Here is a 15,957-nt window from a genome sequence, read left to right on the forward strand (position 1 = left end):
AAGAGACCACGTCAATTGTTTGTTGCCAAAGTAATCTGAGAGTTAAGCTTTCAAAATTATATCCAGCTACTACTGTCTTGCTATGCTGTTGCTTTAGAAATATCCAGTGCACATAGCACAGGGTTCTTGTTTCTGGTCTGTTCTTGCTTAGCCTAGTGATGATATCTACTTGTTTATCGCAGTTTTCTACACAGAGAGGGAGATCATCTAAATGACATCTGAAATATCATGCCTACCTTTAAACAGCAGTTTCAAATGCTGTAATTACTTATTGCCCTGGAATATTTTTACATTTAAGTACTTAAGAAAATATATCTCGTATCTCCAGTATTAGTATTGTATTTTAGATCCACTGGGCTTCTAACAGAGTGCAAATTTAATTCTTTCAGTTGTTCATGTTGGGTAAAAGCTCCTCTTGTGAGGATGTTTGTGAGATGAGGCCATAATCCATTTAATCACTCAGCTAATGTTGGTTACCTGAGCTGATACCACCTGGAACTTCTCTGGAGGTGCCAGGAGGATAACAGCCTTGTGCCAGGTCTTTGGCAAGACTGTTTTCACTCAGAGAGGTGTATTAGCTCCTCCACTATCTCCTTCATTGTTTCTGCAACTGAAACAATGAGTGTCACAACAGTGATTGCTTGAGCAACCTTCAGGAAAATTATTATTATTATAGTACTTCTGGGCTGATGTGGTGCTTGATGTTTCCCTGAAGTTATATTTTTTGTTTTTGTTTTGAGGGGAGCGGGTTAGTTAGAGAAATGATAATTTCTTAAATTTTTGATAGCTGGAGGATGTCCTTCTGTTAAAGCACCTGGTCATGTGTATGTTACTCCTACTTCTACTTTTGCTTATATCATCGGCTCTCTGGCTGGCTATATGTTAGATTAAAAAAAAAAAAAAAAAAAAAAAAAAAAAAAGTAGGTTATTTTAGCAAAGCTAGTTTCTATCAGTAAAAGAGGATATCCGTGCTCCTATATTCCTGTGTAAATGATTTAACGTTGTACTTTAGGAGCCATTTCTCTCAACATCAGTGATTCGTACCAAAAATTTGTCTTGATAGAAAGACCCAGAAAGCAAATTTGGAGGATAACTCTTATTGACTTATGATAAACTAGGGTTTGACCATGGAATTGGCTCTTTTTATTTACTTATTTATTGGAGTTAGTGTGATGGAAACCTGCACTTGTGGCTGAAGTACATGTATTCTAATGCATGACAAGTGGCACTTCCACTGCTGCAGGCTCAAAGAGGTAAAGTCAGTCTTGACTAATAATGTGATTTACATCACTTCTGAAAGCTTTCTCCCTTTCCTGAGGTGCCATGGTGTCATAATTTTATGATCTCTTTTTTAAGTCCTGTTTCTTACCAGTTATAATTTTTTTCCTATCATACGTTGATCTCATGTATCAAACCTGTACATTGCCAGTATCTTTTTTATAGTATTTGTGCCCTTTGTTATTTTGATCTCATGTAACAAATTTATACCTAGTCAGTTTCTACGATGTGTGCCCTTAAAAAAGGATGAAATGCTGTGGTTTGTCACAGGAATTGATTATGTAAAAGATGGGATTAAGAGACAGATAAGTTAATATGCTCAGCAGGAGCCAGACATATCATAGGGAGGTTTGCCATTCACTATGGTGTGATCAAATAAACAGTGAGAAGACAGTCAGGGGAAAAAAAAAAAAAAAAAAAAAAAAAAAAAAGCACTAATTTAATTCAACATTCAACATTTTTCTTTGGTAAATGTTATTTTCTCCAGGTTTCCCCAGTTGCCTTGAGAAGACCTACCAGTCTAGAAGGTAAATGGAAAATAGATAGCACACAGATGAGCAGAACTTAGTATAGTTCCTGTCAGTTATCAAATTTCAAGTCCCTATAGAAAGGGATTTCCCTTTCAGTTGTGCCAGTAGCAGACAGAGAAAAGCTAGTTATGCCTGGAAAACCCCTTCTTGAATATTAGGATTGTGTGACAAGAGGCCAGACAAATTCACTGATGTTTTTTTCTTCAGGAACATCAGCATGAGGTTGTTTCTGAGGCAGCATAAGGGGAGAAAATTCAAGGGAGAAAAATATTTGCAGGTGTGCCTTGTAAGTGCTTGTAGCATTCACTAGAGCACTGGAAGAGTGTACAGAGGTAAACAAAACTTACTGCCTGACTTCATGTAAGGTTAAGCTAGTCATCTGACTTTTACCTACGCTCTTCCTATGTATAACCTCTTTCCTATTTTGTAATCATTTGTAATGCCAGGTGGCTTTATCTATTAAGTTTACAGCAAGGCATTTACTACATGGATGTTACCTCTAAAGAGAAATCCCTTATACTTTGGAATTACTCCTTATTAACCTTGGCCTAATTGTGGTCTTGAGCTGTCACTCATTTATTATTTATCTTCATACCCTTTAACCTGCTTCTCTATCCATTTTAACAAAACAAGGCTACCCTGGAGGCTTTGCCTTGTCTAAAATACATGCAGCTTTCCCAGCTGCAGATGGCTTTCAATATTAATATCCAGCAACATCACCGATTTTAAGGAGAGCTTGGCTTGCTGCATTAAGTGGAAGCTTTGCTGAGCTCCTCAAGAATAAGTAAGCTCAAAGTTTGTTACAGACTACATTAAACCCCATTATCTCCTCTACTGTTTTACTGAGACTGATATAAGTAATGGTGCTGGCTTATGGGTGCTTTTTGATCTATTTTTCTAAACTTTTTTTTTTTTTTTTCATTTAAAATTTCTTTGTAATCATGTCTGTTTTCCAGTCTTTTTCAGAAGATGTGCCCATGAGCAGTTGCATTAGATAAAATAAGAGAGCAGCATCTCATTGTATAGGTATGTTATCTACTTTCCAGTAATGTGGAGTTGTGAATGCTTGTGCCAACCACTGCTGGGTCACCCAACTCACTGTTACTACAGAGAATTTACTTAATCAGCTGTATGAAACCAGTGAGGTGAGTTTTGAAACTGGCATGGAATATGTTCCATTCACATTGTCAAGATTAACTGATGTTGTTAAAGGAAAAAAGGAAAATAACTTATGGAAATGTGCTTCAGGAAGGTTTGAATTTAAGATATTTCTGGAGTCTTATTAGCATGTTGTTCAGCTCTTAGTAGCATGGTAAAATGTATAAGTAACAGATGTATTTCTTGAAAACCTGTGTTTAGTTCTGTCACTGGAGTTTTTCTGGAGTTGAGAATTTACAATTTTTTGGAACACATTGTGAAGCACTACAATTTGCAGTGACCCAAATGCATCTTGTATTTAGCTTCTTCAGAAGGCTTTTGTGCATTTTTAAAAATATATATTTTAAATTCCTACATTTCATTACTTTGTTTTTAATATCTTGATGCATTTTGGGAACAGAGTACATCAGTTTTTGATATATCTTAAGTGTTGAACTGCTTCGATGTTACTTTTACCAGTATTCTGTAAAAGAGCTAGGAAATGCTGACTGGTATGTGGGTTTGCAATTGAAAAATACCATCTAAACATCTTTTTTTTCTGTCAACCAGTTCTGCTTCTCAAACTTACCCTGAACATGAGCTAAATCCAAAATGAAATCCACTTAAAGACAATTTAAGGGGCAAGAAATTATGGCATTTCTGCTTAATTTCAGAAGGACAGGACAGTCCCCCTAAGGACCTGCATAGCCCTACTACAGAACTGGCTGGCACAGCACAGAGCAAGTCCCAGGGTGAGTCAACATGTGAACAATAGAGATGGCTGAGCCTGATGTGAGCAATGAGGCAAATTCCTGAAAATTCACCCCCAGCTGACAAGAATGCACCATGGAAGCAATTGTTTTTAACTGCTTCCTCAAAATCTGTGGAGTTTTCGGAGTTTGCAGGATTCTCTGCTCTTTACAGGTTAGAAAATATCACTGAGATCAAACCATGGGGGTTGTCATGGGTATTTGCCAACGCTTTCCAGCTAAGGGCTGCTTGTAATAAAGGCTGGATTAAAAAAAGAAAAAAGAAAAATAAAACTGAGGGGGGAGGGGGGGGGAGGAAGGAAGGACAATGAGCAAGGTAGGAAGAGAAATGTATAGAGGTGACTTGATCATATCATGAACATGAACTAAAGGCTACTTGTTACCCAACAAGGCAAAACAGGTTTTGTTCCTTCATTCCTAGATATGCTCCTTTTCCTTTTTGCTGCTACTGATGTTTCTTGGATCCTCAACAATGAGTTAACTTAGAGAGCAGATTTCTTTTTATTTTTTCCCCTTTTTATCTATTTGTCCTACCCTCAGACGTGGATCTAGACAGATCTCACTGATGGTGTAGTCAAGAGGGAATTTGAGGGAAAAGTCTACTTAGGAGATACAGGGATAACATCTAGATATTTGGTATTTTTTTCTATGTTATGAAAAAACACAGTTTTTGTCTACTAACATTCAGAGGTGCCTGTGAAAAATTCTTTCTTCAATAGCCCAAGGCTCATTGTTGAGCCAAGTGCAAAACCATCAGAGGAACAAGAGGTCTTCCCCATCCCAGGCAAGTGTCCTAATCACTGATCTATTCCTTAGTCTAGGGTGGAGATGTCTCTCCAAATTCCTGTGATGGAGATTCCTTTCCTGGTAAGAATTTCCTGTAAGGCCGTGTAGTCTCAGGTTACATCTCCATCTCCACAAATTAGAATTGGGTTTAAAAACAAACAAACACCCTTTTGTTGGAGAACTCCTCCATAGGTTCCACTTGAGACCAGTGTTGTATTTGGCAGCTGCTGCAAGGCTGTAGTAATGTCACTGCCTATCTGAGAACCCAGGCAAAAGGAAGGTGGTACTCTGATTGGTGCAGTGTAGAAATAGCCCTGTCTCAAAGTCTGGCTCTCCTATCCTGCATGTGTGAATGCCACAATAGCAAAACCGTGTCTGGAAGGAGAGAACTTTGCTCTGATCAATTAATCCTTGACCCGTTTGCTTCTGTAGGTGGTTCTTTGGGGACTGACAAATAATGGATCCAATATTTGGATGCAATCAACACTGACATTATGAGAGTTAATAATACTCTTTATCCTCTGGCTGTGTGCTCCCCATGGCAAGGGAAAGGATGTTAATTCAATGTTTTTTTTTGTTTTTTTTTGTTTTTTTTTTTTTTTTAATTAACTAACACTCTAAGTAGCCACAAGCATCTAGCTAATGTTTTAAAAATAAAAACAGATCTTAGAGCAAAGCTGTTTGTGTGGCAAAAAGCCTCAAAATTGTGTTACTAGCCAAACAGCCATGAAGTTCCTTAAGTTTTGAGAGTCTGCCTTTGAAAGTTTAAGATTATTTTTATTTCACTTTTCCTGGTTTTCTGAGGTAGTGAAACATAGAAACTACATGTATATGGAATATCATTTACTTGCGTTGGTTTTGCTGAAATGTGAGCATAAACAGATTTGAAACTTGTAGTTTATGACCAGTAAGGAACAAAGTGGAGCAAGCAAACAGCTCAGCAGTTGCCAATTTGTACAAGACCATTTGTGTAAAACGGCAAAAGAAATCTCTGGTCCTACAGGATTTGAAAGCAGATGAAAGATTTCACCATCTGCTGCTGAAGTGGGAGCACGAGGAATCTGCCTGGCTCAGATCTCCCCTGATCATTTTGCTGAAGAAGGTCATAATTCTGCTGATGTCTGGACTGTGCTAGCCACCTCTTGCAAGCATTTATCTAAACTTCCATCACTGAAAGCTAAGCTAAAGGTAAGCTCCCAGCTTGAGCTGATTGTGTAAGTGCTTCCTGTAGATAGTCACTGTAGATACCTCCCTGTCCTACCTGGTTTATATACCTGTCTGGGGATGGGAGGAATATCACTATGAAGGTGCTTATTCTGGCTCTACTGACCATGGAGAGAGCCTGAGTGAGTTGGTCAGACCAGCAGCTTATCTGCTGGGTGCTGAACGGGTGAGGCGATTCCCAGCCTTGTGTAGATGGAATCACTATGACTACTGATAAAACCTAAGGCTTTGATTAGGAGAGTTAAAACAGCAGCTTTCTTTGCTGTCATAAAGCAAAATCGGCTGGTGAAGCTTCATGAAAATGGAGGTTCCTAGAAGATTTTCTCCAGAAGATTTTCTCCAAAAGATGTTATCCTTTTTGCACTTACTAACCGCACCATACATTCAAACTGTCAGAGTATTATTCTCTTTGGTCATTATTTCGAACTTGTGACATGAGTTTGACTGCATAAAATCTGCTTCCAGAGCAGTGTATTCAGCTGTGGATTTCAGCTTTGTCTCCTACCTCCAAAGTCCAAAAAGCACTGGCTGGAGTGACAGCCATAGCAGCCTGCTTGTGTCTGTGTTCCTTCTCTGCATCTCTTTGCAACACCTGTAGTAGCAGATACACTATCACAATGTATCACAGTGTAATGATATACTAATGCATATCATTATTGAGAAGCAAATGTCAGATCAACACAAGATGTCTTGATATCAACATATAAGTAATGTATAAAAATAAATACATAAAATACAAAATATTGGAAAGAATAGACATTAAAAAATGTCTGGGACAGTACTGTTTAAAAAGTTATTGCCTCCTAAATTGAGGTGCTTTAAACTACTGAAGTTCTGCACTATGGCAATTTAGGAGCATGCAAATAGTCTAGCCCTGCATTTCAGCTGAGGGTATGGTAATTTTGACTTGGATTGCCATCGTTTAACCTGCTCCAGGTAGATGGTTTGTGTTTCTGACCAAACCCTGTCTGTACCCTAAGGACTAGATAAGTACGACATTGTCATTTCAGATAACTCATCTGTCAAGGACAAACTACTACTGAAAATTTGGTGACATCAATGGGCGCCTTAACAAATTTGGGCCCAAAGATATTATCATACTATCACAGAAACATGTCTTGTCAAAGGTCCAAAGCACTCTGTTACTGACCTTGCAACTCTTTGCATTCCCTAGTTCCACTTAGAGCTATGTGGTGCATCCTTGGGAAAGGAAAAGTCAGCCTTATTTTGGTGACTTCAGTTTGCATGGATTTAAATCAGAGTATTGTATCCATTGTAGTTTAAGTATCTCATGTTATTTATAGGCACAAAACCAGAGTTTAAAAATGAGCCTTCACAAACTTTGTATTTGTAGTCTGTTCTGCTATCGGATCATCTGTCACTGTCTTTCTGCCTTTCCCCTCGGTATTCCTGATCCATTCATTGATAAATACCTCATGGGCATCTCAGAACAGAGATCTATCCCTTGGCAAGTACAAATGCTTTATTTACAGTGTCTACTGATACACCTGCGTACCACATGAAGTGTTTAATATTTCTGTGATAGAAGTCTTAGTAAGAATACTTTACAGCCACAGGCCTAATAAAACTACTTTAACTCTTAAGTGCATTAAACCAGTTGATATAATGCATTAGACTGAAACTGGCAATGAAGCTGAAATCCAATTGAGGTCAGTTCTTTTTATATGTTGTTTCTGTTTAAGGGCTTTAAGACACTGCCAATCAACTCTAATTGCTCCAAACAGTCTGCATTAAGTGTGATTACCCCGTTGAATTCCCACTGTTGTTAGGGTCTTTATTTTAGCAAAAAGTCTAAGCACTTATCAGATCTTCCTAACAAAACACTTTAGCCGCAGCCCAATACCTTAACCCTGCTGTGCTATTGTCTACTTTCAACTACATCCTGCGTCTAACTATGCCATCTTTGATGGATCTATGTAAATATGGACTGAAAAGCCCCAGCGAAACCTTTTGTTAAGTAAATATGGAAATCTAAATAAGGACACAACACAAATGATTTCATCATAAAGCTTGTGTATGGTCTGGCTTTACACAACAGAATTATTTGCATGACTTAAAAAAAAATATTCGTTATCAAAGTTATATAAATATCAGTGAGACAAATTTTTGGTTGTAGAGGTTTATGCAAACCTAACTTCCAGGTGTCAGAAGTGATGGTCAAACAGTTATATAGAAGGAGAGATTATAAATAACAAGAATGTATTTTAAATATGTCTGCATTTGTGAAATAAATAACGTTTATTTCACATTTTTCTGATGAACCAGAACATGCAAAATCATGGTATGGAATTTTGCATGCATGGGTACTAATATATTTCATAAGGTCTAATTGATTTCTCCTAATACATTGTTCTCTAGTAAATGTTATCATTGCTGTTCACAGATCAGGGAAAATAAGATAGGCAAGCCTGAGCTTGTTAGCTTGGTTAAGATAAGCACAAGCAAGAATATAGAAGATAAGCTCATCTACAACAGTGGTCTAACTTGGGGATCAAGATTTCTGCACTGTCTCCCACAATTATGTAAAAGCTGATCTATTTTAAATCCGTTACTATGAATGCAAATATCCTGATAGGAAAAATTAGAAGTATGGTATAGGTACTTGTCTTTCTCTGTGGGCAGAACCAGTTTGGGAAGTTCCCTGTTTGTGTTGCCACTGGAATTCCTACTCTCATGATGATTTTGTTTGCAGCATTGCTCAGAGTGTTTCATGTGCACAGCTTTGTGGGCTGTCATCTGCAGTATATGAAGTGAAATGTGTGAGGACGAGAGGTGAAAAAAAAGAGAATCAGGAAATTCTCAAGCACTTTTGCTACCAGAGAAAATGGTGGTATAACTATATTCATGGTTTTGTATAAATTGTGCAACTGCTCTTCATGTCTATTCCTTCTTTCCTGTCATCTTCTGCCTTTGGGGCCAATGGAGGAACCTAAAAAGCCTCTAGTATGTCATCACAGTATATCAGACCTCTTAGATATAGATAACCGTGTTATCTTGAACCACTGCTGTAACAAATGAATGGTCTACTCAATGTTGTGTTAGCTTAGACCATTGGTGTAATGAATGAATGGTCAACTCGGTGTTATCCTGGGTATTTGGTGGCTCCTACTGGATTCCATGGATATCAGCATCTGAACTGGATATTCGCCTGGAAGCAACAAGTTCCCTCCAAGTTCTCAGTAAGTTGATTCAAACTTTTTTCACAACTTTCATCCCACCAAAGCCTTTAATGTTCAGTTACAATCCTTCATTTCACTATCTATAAGCCATCTATCCATTTTATTTTTGAGAAAATGGATATGGACACATTCCTAATATGCTTGAGGAAAAGCAGAGAGAATTTCATGGTAGAAATAATATCCCCCTGCAGTCCTTCTTTATGCCTATTGCAAGAATTTTTGGATTCAGTAGAGAAACATGTACAAGAAATCACGAGATAGAACTTTTTTTTTTTTAGTATTTAGAAGGTACCCTGTTAGTATTCTTATGAATGTCGAAGTAGTAGACATATAGTGTTATCTTGGTCTTGGACTCAGCAGTGAGAGAGCATAATCTATTGTAAAGTGCTATCTGTTAAGACACTCTGTGCCTTCTTACAGTGAGTAGATTAGCACTGTATGATAAATCAGTTCAGGAACCAGAGTTGGCCTAAAGGCATTGTGAAAACACAATATTTGAGAGTCTCTTGTCCCAGGGACCTTTCAATGCAAATGCATGAGATAAGTGCAGAAGGAGGAAAAGGAAGTACAGCAAACAGTGGGATGTCAGCAGCCATTGTTAGTTACAGTGGCTTGAGGTGGACAAAGCAGCGGGACAAAATGGAGAGAGAGAGGGTTATAACAGACAGTCAGACAGCAGAAAGAAGTGAAAATATGCACACGGATGTAAAGATATCTCTGGATGTTCAGTGACTCCTGCTTTAGCTGCTTTTGCAATTCCTTGTACTGCCTGAATCCTAGTTTTGCCCCATATCAAATAATACAAGTAAGGGGCATCACATTTTCTACTACTTGTACAATAGGTGTAAGAGTCCATAGATCACAGAATCACAGAGTCATCTAGGTTGGAAGAGACCTCCAAGATCACCTAGTCCAACCTCTGACCTAACACTAACCAGTCCTCCACTAAACCATACCACTAAGCTCTACATCTAAACTTCTTTTAAAGACCTCCAGGGATGGTGACTCCACCACTTCCCTGGGCAGTCCATTCCAATGCCTAACAATCCTTTTGGTAAAGAAGTTCTTCCTAATATCCAACCTAAACCTCCCCTAGTGCCCATTCCCCCTCGTCCTGTTACCAGGCACGTGGGAGAATAGACCAACCCCCACCTCGCTACAGCCTTCTTTAAGGTAACTATAGAGAGCAATAAGGTTGCCCCTGAGCCTCCTCTTCTCCAGACTGAACAAACCCAGCTCCCTCAGCTGCTCTTCGTAAGACTTATTCTCCAGACCCCTCACCAGCTTTGTTGCCCTTCTCTGGACTCTCTCAAGCACCTCCATGTCATTCTTGTAGTGAGGGGCCCAAAACTGAACACAGTACTCGAGGTGCGGCCTCACCAGAGCCGAGTACAGGGGGACAATCACTTCCCTAGTCCTGCTGGCCACACTGCTTCTTATACAAGCCAGGATGCCATTGGCCTTCTTGGCCACCTGAGCACACTGCTGGCTCATATTCAGCCGACTATCTGCCAATATTCCCAGGTCCTTCTCCGCCAGGCAGTTTTCCAACCACTCCTCTCCCAGCCTGTAGCTCTGCTTGGGGTTGTTGTGCCCCAGGTGCAGGACCCGGCACTTGTCCTTTTTATGCTCCTTCTTTCTTTCTTAACTGTCACCCTTCACTCCCCCTGTAATAGTCTATACTTTTACTTTTTTATATTTCCCCACTAGGAAGTATCTATCTCCTTGGAATTTGGCCATAGCCTGCATTCAGAAAGTTTTGCCTTCTTATGCAGCTGGCACTTCATACTGTGACACCTTCATTACTTATATATGTGAAGTGTTTGTTATGTACTGCCAAGTGGATGTTTAGATGTTCAGAGAATCCTTAGAATGAAAACTCTGTCATGTGATAGATTAAAAAAAGCCAAATTTCTCATAAGAATGAGTAACATGTGAGTAAAAGATTATGATCTCTTCTTGTGAATTGAAACAATAACATCTAATTCTTATAAATTAAGTATAGTTACTTGCTATTCAAGAAGACAACATTGTCTTTTAAGGAACATCTCAAAGATTTCACTACTTTAAATTATATAGTAGACTATAACTTGCCATACTCTTTGGCAGGCCTTGAATGTTGAATGAAAGTTGAATGAAAGTTGAATGAGGAAGTTTTAAAGTACCTGTTAACTCTCAGTTACAGGTACTTATGTATGAATGATCAACTCCTTTCCTCACTTTCCAGTGTAGCCTCATTAAAAATATCCTCCACACAAATAACTACTGAAAAATTAAGAAGTTAAAGACCCACAGCAAATGACACTAACTCAAGTGCAGAGGATGCCCACAGAAGTAATACTGTGGAATGTAAATAGTCTCATTAACTTTAGAAAGGCTGTTTATTAGCTAAAGGTCTAATGCTAGTCCTGCAGTCTACCCTTCTTTTTGAACTCCTATGCCTATTTTTTCCTGCTGTTTTCCAAAAAGCCAAGAAATCTTATAGACTCCAAAGGCAAACAACCATTTAATCAAATGTGGATTTTATCCATCCATAACTGTCTGAAAAGGGTGTGTGCAGCTCAGCACATTTCCAAGATCTTAAAGGATGAAGCATCAGTTTGCAAGGGCAGAAGAACACCACGGAGTGTGCATGTTCCCTTTTCCCTGGTACATGGTACAACTTGGCCAAGTAGTCTCAACATAGATTAGATTGAATTGTTTGAATACCATCCAGTACTTAGAATACCACCAATAATTATGAGAAGTGTGGCTTTATCTGTTTGACTTGTTATGACCCTATGTAACACAAGGCTATAAGGCTGTTTGTACAACCTCACTGCTAATGGCAGTGGTTCCCTGAGCAGGTCTTTCATCTGAATCAGTAACAAAGTTCTTTATCAGGGATTAAACTGGTTTACAAAACTAATTTTGAGTTAATATGTATAATACTTAAATGGATTTTCTTTAAAAACACATATTTTCATACCTCACACATGAAAACTTTCTCCAAGTTTAGTGGGAGGTAGTGGGTAGGCCCTTGTTGGTTTTTATTCAGTTTAATTAAAAACAGTAGTTCTTTCCTCCCTTGCCTTTCTATGATTTTCAACATGGCATTAGAGGCAATGACATTTTAAACAAACAAATGAAACAAAACAACAACAACAAAAAACTATTTTATTTCTTAAATTTAATCTCAAAACTTACAGTTATTAAGAACAATGAATACCAAGATCACTTTTTGGTTGTTAAAGCTCAGTAAAAATAAATAAATAAATAGAATCAGCCTTCTGGCTGAAAATACATGAATGTTCATGTTGTAGTCATGCTGAAAATGCTAAATGACCCTTCAGTCTTTGCTGCGAAACACTATCTATTCAATTAATGGGCCATAAAATGATTTAGATAAAAGACAAGCCTGAAATGTCTGTAGAAATCCAGGAGAGGAAAGCTAATACCACCTAATTTCTCAAACTTCGAGGATATAAAAGGTTTAGGAAATGTAAAACATCACTTGCACAGGATTCTGCATAACACTTTAGGAAACCAGAAACTACAAACTGAAAGGGAAGGAGAAGTACAATATCCTATATGCGGTAAAATACATTAATGCATGAACGCGTGCGCTGTCATTTTCCAGCAGCACTACATTTAATACACTTTTCAGCTAGGATGACTGAAGAACAAAAAGGTCAAGTGATCTGACCGCAAATGTTGGTCAATGGCTTTCTGCGATTGGAATTAGCACTTTTCTGGCTCCCACAAACCACTACACCAGGATCTCCCATAAAAACATCTTTTTTTCAATCTGTGAAATGACTTATCAAATGTCATGCTTATTATGTCACGATAAAACTGTAATTTCTATCTATTCATATATATGTAGGAAAAAATAAAAAAAAAGGAAAAAGGGAGGAAATAGTTTTCATTAATTTAGGCATTTTTGAAGATTTCATCCTATAGTTGCTAAAGTTGCAATATTATTTCAGTACTGCATCCAACTAGTTGAGCCTTAATAATATGTGTATATATTTTTTTTACACAAGTATTTTTGTATTATAGTATAGTAGTCCTTCTATTATCAGTATCAGCAAGCCAATTTGCTTTCAGTTGTGCATCTGTATGGAGATTTTGACTATAGTTTTCCTGAATCAGGTGCCAAGAAACTGACATTTAATCTTTATTAGGTCCCTCAAGTGGATGCTGCAGTCTTAAAGAGTGGGTAGTTACGATGTACAGCAGAGGGAGTCATAGTAACTCCCTATTGCCAAACATTTCATGGTAATAAGCTACTGCCAACACCCTACGGGTTTTATGATGTTTACCTTGGCTGACTCAAAATCATAGAATCATTTGAGGAAAACGAATGATTTCCCACTTCTAATTGTACAGATAGGAAAATGTAGATGCTTCCAACCAGAAAAAATAATGATTAGCAGTGGTAAGAAGCCATTTGTACTGCACCTAAAAATATGATCCTTGACTATCACAACCCTGAAAATAGTATCCCACTGAGTCACACATAATTGTGTCAATATCTCACTGTAAATATAGAGGCATAAAACAGTCTCAAAATAGTTGTAAAGATGGTGGAGTTTGGGTAAACTTAAATTCTGTCATGATTGCAGTACATTTAATGGGGGTTTATTGCATTAGGTGAAGTACATTTCCCTGCCCAGTGGGCAAGTGCAGTAGTACCTCTGCTTGGTCAGGAGCTGCCTTTCCTTCTGAGGGAGCAAGGGCTGTGGACTTTCCCTTCTATTCATACAACAGTTCATGTGCAAACTGCAGCAATGTAAAATCTGAGGCCTTTTCCTCTATCAGATGCAGGTACAATTGAACAAGAAGTTCAGAAGTCACTAAGAGAAGTGAAAGTACTGACAGGTAGACAGATATTATTATGGACAGGTTACTGTCTCTGCTTAGTGATTATGTATTTTTTTCTTGCCAACAGAAAACTTCTTGTATGACTGTGATCCAGTACATGGATCCAGGACACCACATCTCTTGGTACATGGGAAATACTGAAAGGTGTGTAAGCTGTTGTGGCCTTGTCTACCAGAACAACCGTTGGACTGTTCAACCTTCAAAAGCTATCACCAACTCATCATGCTGCTGTGGTGATGACAGCAGGACCATTTCCAGGGGATGTCTCTTCTCAAGTGGTCTACTCCAAATGTGTTGTCAGAAGGCTGTCAAGTTACTATTGAAAGCTTGAAGGCATTCCTGTGAGAACAGGAGGGACAAGGGGATAAGTGATGATGGTATGTCCTTACTTCACTGACAGTTTAAATTCTGTAGCATTAGACCTTGGCAAGTGCTATGGCCAAGGAAACGTTTGCTGGCACTAATGTTCTCCTAAATTCTGATCAACAACCTTATTGCCTGTGCTGTTAACATGTGGGAGCTCATGGGTCAGCAGGGCTGGACCTATTCAGACCCTGAGTATTTGCTGAGGTGCTGTAGCAGCCAGCAATAAACTAGGCAGTTTTCCAGTGTGTAACCAGTATCCCATGACAGTTCCTTTGGTCAGGCTGATGGGATGCAGGTAAATTCTTGGTTTTACTGTAATTAAAAAAAAAAAAAAAAACAAGGAACAATTCACAAAAGCATCTAGGTCCAATTAAATATGTTTGTATTCAAGTCCTTCTTCATTTTTAATTATTTGTCTTCACTCACTGTGCAGTTGTATGCATTGTTCTGCAGAGGTGAATTTCTGTAGTTTGTCAGCTGATCCTTTTTTTCCCTTGCCTATATTAGCCAACAGAGATTTTGTGCTTAATTATTTAACATTTGCAAAACTCTTCTGAGCTCTTTGAAGCACAAAAACTGCCAGTAAATTCAAGCCGTGGCTGCTATGGTCTACAGTGTTTCTGAAGTGTATGCTACTTGTTTTTTTACTATTCAGGACAACTGAAGATCATATGAAACTTTATTTGGGAGATGCTAGCCACGGTGCTTTGCTTATAATTAGTCAGCAAGCAACATTTCTGCAGGAAATGTCAAATTGTGCAAGATTTGACTTTTTGATATGAAAAAAAAAAAAAGAATGAAACCAGCAGATTGTTTGGAGTATGCTGTTTGTCTTCACTGCACTACTATGATTTTCGTGATAAGTATTATCTGGGTGAGTGTTAGATGGAAACTGGCACAGTCTGCCAAGAAACGTACCCCAGATTTGGCAGAAATTCTCTGAACATGAGGTTCTTCCAAAGAAACAGTTGGGTGCAGGGTGTCTGCACCCATCCATGCCACTGGGCTGTGTTTCTGACCCCCTAGTTCCACTCCCCTGGGATCTCATCTTAACGGAAAAGCACTGCGGATAGAAATTACATTACAGTGCAGTGGCACCTGTACAAGTGCACCCACAGTGTGCATTAGACTGTAAGGGCAGTAGGACACAGCAGTTGGAACAGGGGGATAGAAAGACCAGCAGGCAGGAAGCAGAGACAGGTAAGATGCAAGGAATGCTGTGCTGCCTGCGTGTACATGGCCACCGCATCTCACACACACAGGTTTGCAATGCCAGAGCAACAGTATGAGAGCTGAAATCTACATAGACAGCTCTTTTATCTTCTCTGAACTTATAAAAAAAGAAAGAAGCAATTTTATTTCCTTGTTCCTGCCTTTCTTCAAGTGCCTTTTCCTGCTTTTCTTTCAAATTAACCCTTGCTCTCTGAGGATAAATAAGTTTACTTTAGACCTTCAGACTTCAACCTGGAGGCTGAGGAGTCTTGATGGGAGCTGGGCTCTAAACGGCATGCTTATAAACTGAACATCAAAATTCAAAATAGCTATAAAAGAGAGTGGAAGTGTCATGCTATATTGCTATAAACCGTCAATTTCTTTCCTTTATTTCATAACATGAATTTCTGTTATTAGCGTGACCTTTCTGTCTTTTAGGTGACGTAATATTGCCCTCTCCTGGTCAAATATGGAAATTACCTTTTTTTGTTGAGTCCAGAGCACAATCAATTCTTGTTCATGCTAGCCAAAGGGATAACTCAGATGAAAGCAATTGCAAAACACAAGTCAAATAAACTTGGCATAATA

The 15,957-nt window shown here is 38.5% G+C and overlaps 1 long non-coding RNA gene across 1 annotated transcript; it reads left to right on the forward strand.

Annotated features, from left to right (window-relative positions):
* The first annotated feature begins 2,762 nt into the window (after window positions 1-2,762).
* On the forward strand, window positions 2,763-14,899 carry LOC106017051 (uncharacterized). The gene is made up of 5 exons (XR_002402066.4): window positions 2,763-2,834; window positions 3,620-3,697; window positions 5,505-5,689; window positions 8,789-8,925; window positions 13,859-14,899. It is a non-coding gene; the product is annotated as an uncharacterized lncRNA (long non-coding RNA).
* The last annotated feature ends 1,058 nt before the right edge of the window (window positions 14,900-15,957 follow it).

This window comes from Anas platyrhynchos, chromosome 2, assembly GCF_047663525.1.
Source record: "Anas platyrhynchos isolate ZD024472 breed Pekin duck chromosome 2, IASCAAS_PekinDuck_T2T, whole genome shotgun sequence".
In the NCBI taxonomy this organism is placed as follows: domain Eukaryota; kingdom Metazoa; phylum Chordata; class Aves; order Anseriformes; family Anatidae; genus Anas; species Anas platyrhynchos.